Source organism: Ruditapes philippinarum, unplaced genomic scaffold, assembly GCF_026571515.1.
Source record: "Ruditapes philippinarum isolate M1 unplaced genomic scaffold, ASM2657151v2 ctg417_1_1_1_1, whole genome shotgun sequence".
Taxonomy (NCBI): domain Eukaryota; kingdom Metazoa; phylum Mollusca; class Bivalvia; order Venerida; family Veneridae; genus Ruditapes; species Ruditapes philippinarum.
Window position 1 is genome coordinate 68,442 of NW_026865639.1, and position 7,711 is coordinate 76,152.

The 7,711-nt window shown below is 33.3% G+C and overlaps 1 long non-coding RNA gene across 1 annotated transcript; it reads right to left on the minus strand.

Moving 5' to 3' along the window:
* Nucleotides 1-541: 541 nt before the first annotated feature.
* LOC132729861 (uncharacterized) lies at nucleotides 542-4,555 on the minus strand. Its single transcript, XR_009625678.1, has 3 exons — nucleotides 4,351-4,555; nucleotides 2,750-2,809; nucleotides 542-764 (listed from the first exon to the last, which is right to left on the minus strand). It is a non-coding gene; the product is annotated as an uncharacterized LOC132729861 (long non-coding RNA).
* Between the last annotated feature and the right edge of the window lie 3,156 nt (nucleotides 4,556-7,711).

Here is a 7,711-nt window from a genome sequence, read left to right on the forward strand (position 1 = left end):
TTATTGCCCTTTGTTCCTTTTCTTTGTATTTCTAGACTTATTACAGAGTTATTCAATAAAACTTCTTCAATGGTGAACCACATTGAAAGGAAATGCAATATACAAGAACCACAACTATCTTTAATTGCCCACCACCATAACTCTTTATTTCAATTCTTTTACAAGGTATTCTGTTACTAGTAACATCCTCATTTCCGAAGCAGTCTTGTGGGGGTATTAATCACATTTAGTGATAGTTCTAGTTAATCATGAGACGATGTGTAAAGTAACCACTTTGTCGTACTTTCACTGCGGGCGAAAACAAGAAAATATTTTGTCGTATTTTCGTGTTTTTGTATTGCGCCCCTTGGAGCGAAAATACGACATGGCACAAATCAGCCACCATAGGTACATGACTCTTTGTCATTAATGGGGGGGATTTTAAGATAATTACCACACATGTTTGGCATATTTGCCGATGAGTCTTAACGAAAAACCAAGGTTTGTTGCCCAAAGGTCAAAATAACTCGAAAGATAAAAAGAAAATAACTAGAACATGTCACTGCTTCTTTCATATAATATTATTATTATATAACAGGATATAGTATATAAATTTTACATTCTTCTAGAAATTAACATAGAAAAAAAGTTTTCATCAAAGGTCGTTGTTTTTATTTTCTGTCGTTTTTTTTGGTCACATATTCAGTTAGAATCAAGTTTGTTTCTGATGAGCCAGCATGTTCCCAGGTAACTGACGATCATGCAAATAAATACAGCAACTCCACCTGAAAAACAAAAAATCTATTGTATATATGTAGCTAACTAATCAAGAATTGCCAATTTCCCCGCAAGTGACTGGGCCTTTATTACAATATCAAAGCATTTCAGGTAATGGAGAGTAAAAAGAAATTTATACTTGGGGCATATATTAATAAGTGGCAACAACTCAATTTAACCATGATTTGCGTGTGAAAATACATGTATAATATACGGTTGGAAAGATTATTGATTTTTTTAACCAATATTCTATTTTCGCACTTTTTGCACGTGCACTTAAATTTTAGTAGGTCATTTGTATTTGATTTGAGAGAGGACCAAAGAGTTATTGCAAAAACCATGGGTTAATAAATGCGCGTCAGAAATAAAAACGGATCTAGATTTAGTTTATGGAGAAAGTGCCCTAATATATCGTACAAATGCCAGGTGGATGTCAATGTGTTAGGAAGATAAAACAAATGTTAAGGATGATCCCGCCCTGGGCGGCCAATTTTCGCTACATCTGAAAAAAGACATCAGCATTGTCAAAGCCATAGCAGATGAAGATGTAACCGTGGAGAAGATAAGTGAGATACCGGGCTTTAGTGCGTCACATGTGTTAAAGTTAAGGGAAATGTGCGCCCGTGGGATTCCACATTTGCTAACTTCTGACCAAAAAAGGGAGCGGATTGAAAAAGCCTTGGCCTTATTAACTAGGTTTAAAGATCGTGACCCTAGACGTGAGATATTGTCACAGAGGATGAAACGTGGCTTTATTTTTTGAGCCCAACAATAAACTGAGTAACAAAATGTGGGTAGATGAAAACAGCGATCGCCCAGTTGTTGTTCGACGTAGCAGGAGCGTTAAAAGAGTTATGTACGCTCTATTTTTTGACAGTGATGGAATAGTGGCCCGTGTCGCTGTGCCTCAGAGGGGTAGTGTCGCTTGAACGTTTTACCATGACCATGTTCTCACTTCTGCAGTTAATCACTACATTACAAAGTACCCCAGGTCAGGGTCAGCCTTGGTTCAAGCTTATTTAGAGGAGCAGAGAATTGAGGTTTTGCTACCTCCCGCTTATAGTTCTTTCTGACCTCTCTCCTTGTCACTTTTGGTTAATCCAGACATCAAATCTTGCCTTCACGGTCGCCGGTTCGAAATCCATAGAGAGGTTGGAAGCGCTCTTTTCAGGTGTATAAACAATATACCCAAAGGCCAGTTCAAAAATGCATTTTTGGGAATGGATTCTGAGGCTGGAAAAGTATGTAAAGGTCTATGGTGAATATTTTGAAGAACTCTACTAATCATATTTCGCAGGTTTGACTTATTTATAAAAACGCGCTGCCGTTGCAACTAACTGAAATAATTTCATATTATGCCCCTTGTACTACATGTACAGTTAAGGAATTCGTATTGAATTTGCGTTGCAAGTTACTTAGAACCTCAGTATTTCAACAAATGTAGTTTATTTAATTTTTCAAAGATCAATTATGAAGCAAGTTTTTACAATTTAATATCAGTCAATCCCTGGACTAACCGGTACTGGTGTCATCATTATAATTATTATTTTTTTATTTTATTTTCATTGGGAAGAAATATACAATGGCCGCAATTTGTGCTGGAAGACATAACCCCTGATTAAAATACGGGTTATTTTCTCGCTTACCACTGCTGACGAGGAAAAAAACGCTCTATATATATCGAGTAAATCAGCTGCTTTGTTAGAGATGTTAGCGTATCATGATTACAAAGTTCATTTAAGTCTTCAGATTATGCTTGAATTCATTTTATATCGAAATTGCCCATATTGCCATTCCCGAGTTTAAAGTATCCAAGTTATTTGACATAAATAACTCATAGGTACCTGAAAAGTGAACTTTTAGCCCGAAACTTAACAAAGACCCTAACTCTTTTTTTGTCAACTTAACGTGTGTCTTGAAATTTAATCTTTTTTCGATATAAATCTAAATAAGTTATGTGAAATGAGCTGTGTTGTACAATAAAAATATATACCATGACTGGTGGTTGCACTGTCACAATCGTCTGCTAAATTGGCTTGCACTTCCGGTATCACTGGAATCATAATAAAAATCACGTGTAAACATTTAACTGACCATGTATTAGGTAATTTTCATAACGTGTGAGACAATCAGAAGAAAAAAAAAAACTAAATTCGGGAGTGTTAAATAATAAATTCTTCTTTTTCTAATCATCTTTAAGTAAAAAATTCCCTATCAGAAATTATTTATAAGATTTTCCATATTCATTAATATTTTAGCCTATAAAAATTATGTCTATGAATTTGAGATTCTCAAAAATGCATCACTATGCCACGGTTACAATTGACTTGAAAAAATGATTTCATAAGTAAATGAATATTAATTTTTTAAATGTACCATTTAAATTTTACAGAAGAAAGATAATGGTATGTCTTTTTCTCTATTTCTATCGCTTTTTCTATGTAAAAACTATGGGAATAGGTCAGTTTAATAACATTTAATTGTGTCCGTCTATATAAACATACACTATAGGTACAAACAAGAAAATCATATATTATAAGAATCTTACACCGGCTGCCGGTACAGACCGGAATATCTAGCTCGAGGGTAACTCTTTACAGTGGTAACGAGGCTCTGCCGAGTTTCCGCTAAACAGTTACCCGAGAGCTAGATATTCCCGTCTGTACCAACAGCTGGTGTTTGATTCTTTTTCTTGCATATTACATGTCAATTATTTTCGGAACTGAAATCATGAAAACTGATATCCTCATTACGCACGTTTTTCTTATATAGTAGCGTATGAACATACAACTTCATTTATAACGGAAAAATGACGTCATCCTAAGAACGCGATTCATTCATAAAAGGCGTGCGTCAATGACGTCATTTAAAGCACCCGACTTGTCTTACATGGGGGTGCAAGACAGAGGTGTAAACGGTAGATAATCCTGTCTGATATGCAAGAATAGAGCAGGAGTCATAACATTTGCAAACGGCGCGTTCCATAAGAAGTCTTAATTAACAGAAATTGAATGTAAACAGAAAAGTAAATAAAATGCCAGCATATATATCTAGGAAAGAGTATACTTTCTAGTTTGAAGCACACAATATATCGTTGATAATTTAGAATGTAAATTAATATATAAAAGATGGAATTGCTTGATTGGAGAAAAGGGAAAAAAGTCTAGTTTAATTGTTCGTCTGTCAGTACCTGATCTACGCAGAATAGAAAAATAAGTCATTATTTCGATTTAGTAATTTTTATATCTTGAAACGGAAAGTGTTTTTAATAGTTCAGTGGGTAGATCTCAATAAACATTTTACTATAATTTCTTTTTAAGTTTTAGTTATCAAAACCATTTTCGTTCTTTGTTTCTAATAGAAAAAATATTAATGAAATTAATAATATCGATATCGCTCGCAGGGGATATTGGACCGATTAAATAGAAAATCAACAACACTTGGTGCACACGATCAAATAAGAAAATTTAGATTTTTTTAAATCTATACCCCCACGCGCTCGCCAATTAAAGAAAAGTATAAAATAAAAAATAATAGTTAAAAATGGAAAAATATAAGGTAACACTATAAAATATGGTAAAAAAAGTATAATACCTGATCCGGCAAAAGTCAGAAACAAACTTAATAAGATGTACATCTCTTTTATTATATTCTAGATTAAGCAACGTAATATAGACAACTTCCAAGATAGAACTGAAATAACTCGTATATCTTTAAAAACAACGTAGTTCTAAAGCTTTCTCAAACGTGTATCTGAAAAAGAATACACCCATTTTAGATCCAGGTACTGAATGGTATAACATGTCAAAATGAAATTAGTGTAAGATTTTATCTTAACAATTCATCTATATAAAGGCAGTAAATCATGAAATTGAAACAGTTTTTCTTTTTTAAATTTTATAAATGCACCCACGTGCGCGTTCCTATACGCCGTGGATTTGGTAATATTAAAGTAACAATGCGTAAATGGGAGTATAATCAATTAAACCATGATTTACAGCTGAAATAAGTGTTATACAAATTTCAGTTATATACACAACTTACACAAGACGGGCCAGAAACGCTCAACTAATAATAAACTCGATATTAAAGTGTATCACAGACATTTGGAATCATATTAATCTATCTTTTTCCGCACGTGGATACATAATGGTTTAGATCTGAGTTCTGTTTTTGTTTTCTTCTTTCGGCTAATATTATAGGCCCAATATGCCTCAGACATGGTTTTATTTCTATTATGCCTTTCAGTTTTGGTGTTCTGTTATTGTTACTAAAAAGTTACTCCAATTTCCTGAACCATCTATTGCTTCCGTTGCTTTCCGGCAATAGTAAAATTAAAGTAATTTTATAATTTGTATGGAAGTCAAAATACTTCTTTGTTTACATTTTGCTACTATTATGATGAATAAGTTCGCCACTTTCTTAAGGTAATAAGTTACTTACATGTCCTAAAACCATTATTTTAATTTGATTAAACTCATGTTTGTTGTTTCTAAAGAAGAACAAATATATTCATTTTTTAAGCCTATAGTGTACAGCTAAAATCATTAAGCCAATTGTCTCGAAAATAAATTCTGTTTAATTTTGATAATCTCGTTAAATTAAGCGTTCGTAAAATAAAATTCAATTAAATCTGTTTAATCAGTTTGTGGTCAGATACTATATTTGAAAACATCCGATTCAGCTTTTATATTCGGTGGTGGATAAGATTAAGTCACATTGCAAGTGTGTGTCTGAGGTCTGTATAGGAAAGAAATGCAGGCATATGTTCAGCTAATGAAAGTTATAACGTGACCCTCTTCCGCTAGGTACCATACAAACCCTCTTCCGCCACCATACACATTTCGTGCAGCCATTATTGCCCATTTAATCTGGTTACGTGGTCATTTACCAAAACTCCTCATTGTGATTTGATAGGTCCATATCCGCAGATGGAATTAAGAATCTCTCGTGCTGATTATTAATACATTTTAATATGTTTTTTTCCGAGATGTGACGGAGAGGGCTGCCTCTTCATGAGATTGAATAATTTAAAGTAATTCACGTTGTTTGTAAACATGTTTTCTTCAATAGCTGATTTATTCATATAATTATTCATGTAGTACTCTCCCATTGTTAATCACTGTTAATCATTTAGCATGTCAAACTATTCGTTTAGTCCTCCACCGCAAGGAAAAATAGTTCTTATAATTTTTTGGTCCTCCCTAGTTTGGTTATCAAAATTATTATCATGTCATATTGATGTAGGTCCTAGTTATTTAGAAATAAACATGTCTTCTCGTGCGTTTAAATATCTATTCAAAGATTTCAAATCGTCCAAATCTTACATACTTTTGACATTTAAATAGTGTGAAAACATGGAGTAAAATTATCTCGTGATTTACGACTTATGCGAACAATTTAAAGAAAGGTGTGTTTAAAGAATAATAACTTAAATATGACAGTTTCAATAAACGATTTTACAATAAAGAAAACTTTGGCTTTAATTGAATAATTGAACGTCATGCCAGTACAGTGGAATATAAGAGCTCGACTAGTCGACAGTGAAATATAGTAAATTCATTTACTATATTGTAGTTTAATGTGGGGGTATTCCCGGTGTATTTCGGGTCAAGAAACTAGTTTCAGCCGTTTGAGAAAAAGATAGATGGGTTCAAACGCTCGGGGAAACATCTCTGGTTCAAACGCTTTGGAGAGCATTTCTGATTCAAACGCTGTGTCATCTCCGATTTTAACTCTCTGTGGTTATCTTTGGTTTAAGCGCTCTGGATGGACTTTTTTAGGCTCTCAATGGGGGAAACAGATTTTAATATTAACCTTAATATTAAGGAAATTTCGTTTTAACTTGTTTTTATGCATAAAATAAAAAGAAAATTTGTTTGTTTGTTGTGTAAGATGTAATTTTATTTCATCTCGTCAACTTTAAAAACAGTATTCTCACCAGTGGCTACGCCACTCGTGAGAATACTGTTTTTAAAGCCCGCTCGATGAAATAAAATTTCATATTACACACAAACAAACAAATATCCTCTATATAACGATTTGTGTATCTAAATAAACTTCTATCACGATTTGTGTATCTAAATAAACTTCTATAACGATTTGTGTATCTAAATAAACTTCTATAACGATTTGTGTATCTAAATAAACTTCTATCACGATTTGTGTATCTAAATAAACTTCTATAACGATTTGTGTATCTAAATAAACTTCTATAACGATTTGTGTATCTAAATAAACTTCTATCACGATTTGTGTATCTAAATAAACTTCTATAACGATTTGTGTATCTAAATAAACTTCTATAACGATTTATGTATCTAAATAAACTTCTATAACGATTTGTGTGACCATTTAAGCAGCACCCATCAGGATTCATGCTAATTTTCATTAAAAGTTTTAAAATGTTTCAAAGAGTAAAATACTGTCAAATGAACAAAGAAAGTAATTTACCCATTGCAAACGGCCCTTAAATTTCATAAAATTACAAAAATAGGTCAGAGTACGCAAAAATAGTCTAAATGCGTTAGCTATGCAGTGAAATTACGGTTATAAATACATAAATAACGCTACCTCACATCCCTCAGACCTTCATCTCAGTAATGTGAAAATTCAGTTCCTTCCCAAGAACACAACATCTGTCCTCCAACCACTAGACCAAGGAATCTTACAGAATATGAAAGTTCACTATAGGAAACGGCTTCTAAGATCTGTGTTGTCTAAAATTGATGCTGACAGCTCTGTTAATGCTGAAGTGATTTCTAAGAGTGTAAATGTGTTGGATGCTGTGCGTTACGTTAGTGCTGCTGTGAAGGACATAACACAGGAAACTGTTTACAAGTGTTTTTTGAAAGCAGGAATCAACCCTGATTCAGCAACAGAGGAGTTCGAGGATGATGATGTGCCTCTTGCAGAGCTAGTGGAACTCATGAGAACTGCAAATGGTAGGATTGCT